Consider the following 5,612-nt stretch of genomic DNA (forward strand, 5'->3'; position numbering starts at 1 on the left):
CAAATGAAAGTTGAAAGGTTAGATTAAAATTTCATTTAAAATCAAATTTGACAAATAGGAAAATCAGGGCTTCATTCTGGAATAAAAAAGGAAAAAGAATCCTACATCTTGTTCATGAGAAGTACAATACTCAACAACCTTCTTTTGCTTATCAAAAGCAGAGTTCAGACTTCTTTGGCTTCTCATTGGAACAGAATCATTTGTTCAAGTTTTGATTGCTGTAAAAACTTTAATCATCTTATGTAATTAATTAAATAGTCCTTTCTAGAGTTTCCCCAGGGTATTGCTCAAGCTATGTAAATGAAGGAAAGAGACTGATAGGTCATGGATCATCAATTGAGAAAACGAAGAATGACAGTACAAGCAATTCAATAAAATTTTCGATGCAATGTTCTTGTTTCTGATATACCCTTTATTCTGGTTTTATGATGATAAACAACAAGTGACACTTTTCTACCAGGGCACTGGGGAACCAAATTACAACCATCCAAACACCTTTAAACCAGGTTCATTCAGGGTATCAAACTTCTGCCTTTGATTTAAAATTTTCAAACAGCACCCCAAACTTTTTTGATTGCTAAAAAAAATGCAGACTTGCAGAGAAACCATTAACTGAAAAAAGCCAGAGCAGAGAAATCTGCAAATGGAGCGCTAAACAGATTGCAATAGCTAGAAGTTCACGAACATCAAGTTATAAATATTAGCATGTGAGACTATATTACCTGGAAACAAAAGCTGACCAAAAAAGCAGCCTGAGAATGCTGGGAGACTAGTGAAATATTCCCTATCAGTTTAAGAAGAGACAGGCAGGAGAGAGCTTAAAGCACAGTGGAAAAGGTGTATGCTAGGGTCTAAGTCTTTGATCTGTACTTTGTCAACTATGATCAGATTTATTGAGGGAAGTCCTTCGTTGAGAAGTAGTGTACAGTCACAATCACAGTTAAGCTGTTGACTTGGGGTCTTCTTAACTCAAAAAAATATGCTTTAATCTTAGCATAGGTGATGTTACGGTTGGCAGGTTAGATGAACGCTTAATTAAATCACAAAAGTTAAGAGTAAGATGTACCTTTTTCTTCTCTCTTTCCCTTTGGTACGGATTCTTTACATTCTGTTAAACTTTTAGCCTTCATTCATATTTCTGGCAACTTAATACAAGCAACAAGCTAAATTTACCTTTGTTATCATCTCATATCTGAATCACCTCATGCTACACTGGTTTTTTCTCTCGTTCCAAATTTCAACCTCGCAACACCCATAAACTGCCCAGTACGTGTCCTGGCACCAATGTCCAATCCTGACTCTTGCTTCTGACATAAGGGATTTTGATTGTATTTCATAACCAGTTGAATACAACCATTTTGTTTTCCCTATTTCAGAGAAATAAGGAAACCACGCTCAAAATTTAAGTCAGGATACTTATGTCTAGTGCAAGAATAGCCTCGCTATGCAGCCATCCCTGAATAAATATCACACCAATGACTTGGAGGAGCTTAGCTTTATTTCAAGTTTCACATCGACTTCAGAGAGGCTTCAGGTTTAACCAGTGTTTGCCCTTAGAGCATAATAATTGTAAGCTGAAATTCCAGTTGTTTGCACTGAAAATTGGACTGCAATTTTGTGTGATCCTCATTTTCCTTGTCTTAAAACAAACAAGTACTCAGATGACCAAAGCTTTTTACTTAAACATCATATGGTATGGCATCGTAAAGCAAACACAAGATTACAATTGTAATAGGTGAATCCGTTAGCCATATATTGATAATAGATAAGATAACATAGCAACCCTCCTTAGTCCATACAATATAAACTATATATGCATCAATACAAAGCACCACCACAAAATTAACATCAAAGTAGCTAGGCTTCTGATGGCTAATGGTGACATCTATTACCCCCTCAAAAATCACAACCCAAAATTCTTGCTTTGGCTCCGCGAGTAGAAAGCAATCGGTTAGAGCAGATTTTGAGATAAAAGAAGCTACCAATAGACGCAAAGCCTGCAACACAACAAAATGTCAAAATTAGGATACGTCAGAAATTACTGTGAGATACATTGTTATGGTAGGTATCATTTGAGTTTTATGCCATAACTTTAAAACTAGGCAGATGCTATCTAAGCAGCCAGGCAATGTTCAGAGGGAATTTTTTTCCCCCTATTTTGGTTCAATGGTTGGGCTTACCTGCTGATGGTCATCAAAAGACCATCAACAAAGCTAGTTAGAACCTCCAGTGGTGCTTTTTATCATATGATAAATTTTTTGTAAAGGTTTGCTTTTAGAACTATCTTGATAGCAGGTAAACCTTTGCTGGTATAACTTTCTCGTTAACCATGCCAAGTTGGTTTATCCATTTAACTACCTAGACAGTGAAAAACTATTTTTGAACTTCCAACTGCTCCACTTACCAGGAAGATCAATGAGTGAACCTTCACCAATATTCTCAACTTTTAGAACAAAAGACTTTACGTGCTTAAACATAAGCATCAATTTAGGAAACACTACACAATCAAATGCAATTATAGATTCTGGTGATCAGGAAAATTAAACAAGGTTTGAAGAACTCAAAAGAGCTGTTCAATGAAAAATAAACAGATATATAATTTAACCTCACTCTGAAGCTGAAGATGCTATTGATGCCTAAACAATAAGGGAAAAATCTTTAACCACAAGAAACCAAGTGCAAGAACTTTATCCTCCAATTAGATCATATTGCAAATTAGAACATCAAGGTCATGATCTTCCAAGACTCATTTACAATGAATTTTTAATAAACCATATGATCTACCTAGGTACATTTGAATGAATTTGTAATAAATCATCTCTTCATACCATTAAAAAACATATTTACGTCATAATGTTCTATTAGGACAGACCAAGTGGAAAAAGAGAAAAAAAAAAGCAGGGAAATAATTTAAAGGGAAAATAACAATTCTAAACTTTTTCATCAAGGCCTTAAAATTTTTGAAAGTATTGCTGCTTGAAAGTTGAAAATCAGATGATACTTACTGAAAGTTTTCAGAAGAAAGTGATAATTTTAACTTACCCCCTTTTCACCCACATGCACAATGTGCTCTTCTATATCACTAAATGGTACCTTCAATTTGCTCAGAACCGAAAGACCTCAGATTGAGGATATAGCTGTTATGATCATCTGTTACAGTGAACAATGCTGGTCCCCTCAAAAATCTTTGACCACTTTTCTTATCCTTGTGATCCATGTCATTTAAAACTGAAACTGTCCGTGAGCTGTCAGAAGGGAGAAGCATTTTATCAGAAACTAGCATGCCATCCCATTTTGATTTCAAAGACCGCTAATATTTTGGGTGTGTATTTTCTTCAATGCCTAACAGTTGATTGTCATAGCTAAAACCAGGGGCAAGCTTGGGACTCAGTAGCATTGCCTTCTTTTCCTGTGATTTTAGTATTGCTCAGCATCAAGACCCTGAACACTATCATATAGGGGGTTTATGCATCCCTTTGAATTGCCAGCTTGCATTGTTTGACTATAAACCCTAGTGGAACAGTCAGGAAACTGAAGAGCAAATCAACGAAATCTTCTCCTTCTTCAGCATACCAAACCACCTTCTTGGATTTGCTAATCAAGAGCTTGACAACAATCTTCCCATGCTGGTTTGATATTGCCTCTAATTTACGCTTTCTTGCGCTTCCCTGCTCAAAATCATTTTCAGTTAGCTCAGGTTCCAAACAGTTTTTCAAAAAAAATCAAAGGTATCTTTGCTATTAGCGAGCACTTGATCAGTTGCAAAGCCTGAGAGAAGAGATCATGTTTTTTTGGTTAAAGAAGGCATCATGTTATTGATTATGCATGAGTATATATCAAAACTACTCATTGATGTGACTAGTGAGAATCCATAAATCTCTTAGTTACCTGATCTACTCCAACGATGAAGGACCTCTCTTCAATTGCGCTTCCGTCCATGATCCCAAGCTTGGAAAGTAGACAAAAGCTTGCTGCACTTCATGAGGGAACTACTTGTAATTCATCACTTATTATCAGTTGTGTCAGCCCTTTGACAAAGAGTCCTCCATCTTCAGCATCAAAATCCTTTTTCATGACCAAAGTCGTCCCATGTGTCATGCGCTTTCCACAAGCACAAATAGCATCACTGTAATGACTTAATGGCTTGTTTGAACTTCCACAGCTAGCAGTGCAGCAAAAATATGTCAGATGCTTAAAATCATCTAATTTCAGTTTTAGGTTCTCACACTGAGCAGCTGCTGCACTTCACCGGTATAGTAATAGGCTCCTGCGTATTTCTGTCTGGAGACATCTTACCTCAAGTTTCTTAACACTTTTATATAAGTTGTTAATGCAACCTACACTCACTTCTGCTGTTTGATTATGAGTGAGCTTGATTATTGTTCTCATGGGCATTGTGAAGAAACTGATGAGAATATCAACAAAGTCCTCGTTGGATTCAGCAAAAATGACTCTATTGTTTGTCTTCTCAACAAAGGCCTCCAAGGTTATTATAGCCATCGATAGCACAAGTAACGTGATGTTAGTTTGGCTTCCTACCTTTGCTTGCAACCACCCCACAATCTGTGGTTAATCAGTCTCTAGTATACCCTTAAATGCAAAATAAGAGCTGCCAAAATTTACCACCGGCTACATTTGATCCTAAATGGAAATGAAGTTAAAAGGAATTATATGCATATACACAATGAAGGATGATTAAGAATTCAGGAATTAGAATTACATCTAATCATAATATATACCGCTCTGATAAGATTTGCCATTTCGATTAACAATCCATCCTTGGCTTACCAAAGGCAGAGAGGGTTCAAACCTTGCGCTATGGCTTCTCCTCGGATTGGAACAATTCACTGACTTTTCAATGGCTAGAAAAACAGAATTTGTTTTCCACAATTCAATCAAAAATAATACATTAGATCAGGTGTGCTTATGTTTGTGTCGGGTGATGGAATTACAATGTCCAGACACCAAAGCTACGCATGGACCATGCATCAGTCCTCTAAATCGGATTCCTTGTTCTGTCTGGTCCTTTTATCATGCCCTCAAGTGTTCCAGTCTGGTCCAAAGTGTCCCCGTTTATGCTACTACTGCTACTACTGAATTTTGTAGATTGAACATGCAAAAGAATGGTTGTCGAATATCAACAAATGAGTAAGACAAGAAAGAATGAAACTAACAACTACTTCAGGAGAAGGTCCAAAATCCATAATATTATTTATATTCAGAGTACTACACGTTTCAACTCTCAATACTCATATCTCTATCCTTCTTCAAAATGTAACTTTTTGGAATAAATGGAGAGAAACCAGATAAAAATTATAACCCTTAAGAAAGGCAAGAGTGTGGAAGTATGGAAATGCAGTACCTTGAAGAAACGTGTGACCCAATTACCCTGGCTTGTTTTGCTGGAGAGAAACGACGCCAGGAGGGAAGAATATGATCATTTCCTGGGAACGCAGGTGGAAACAAAAGTATTGATATAAGCTTTAAGAAAACGGCGGGAAAAATAGGAAGGTAAAAAGGATAAAAAGGAAGGAATGTAAACGAGTGAAAAAAGAGATGACACTTTTTATTTTTACGTGCTAGTAATTTCCTACTATGTAGTTTTTTAACCA

At 36.5% G+C, this 5,612-nt stretch overlaps 1 pseudogene across 1 annotated transcript; it reads right to left on the reverse strand.

Moving 5' to 3' along the window:
* Positions 1 to 1,202: 1,202 nt before the first annotated feature.
* Positions 1,203 to 4,244, reverse strand: LOC149527463 (uncharacterized; annotated as a pseudogene). Its single transcript, XR_016350995.1, has 4 exons — positions 3,889 to 4,244; positions 3,043 to 3,668; positions 1,800 to 1,997; positions 1,203 to 1,367 (listed from the first exon to the last, which is right to left on the reverse strand). The product of XR_016350995.1 is annotated as an uncharacterized LOC149527463 (transcript).
* Between the last annotated feature and the right edge of the window lie 1,368 nt (positions 4,245 to 5,612).

The sequence above is a fragment of the Theobroma umbraticum genome, unplaced genomic scaffold (assembly GCF_002168275.2).
Source record: "Theobroma umbraticum cultivar Fairchild unplaced genomic scaffold, ASM216827v3 scaffold_95.0, whole genome shotgun sequence".
Lineage (NCBI taxonomy): Eukaryota > Viridiplantae > Streptophyta > Magnoliopsida > Malvales > Malvaceae > Theobroma > Theobroma umbraticum.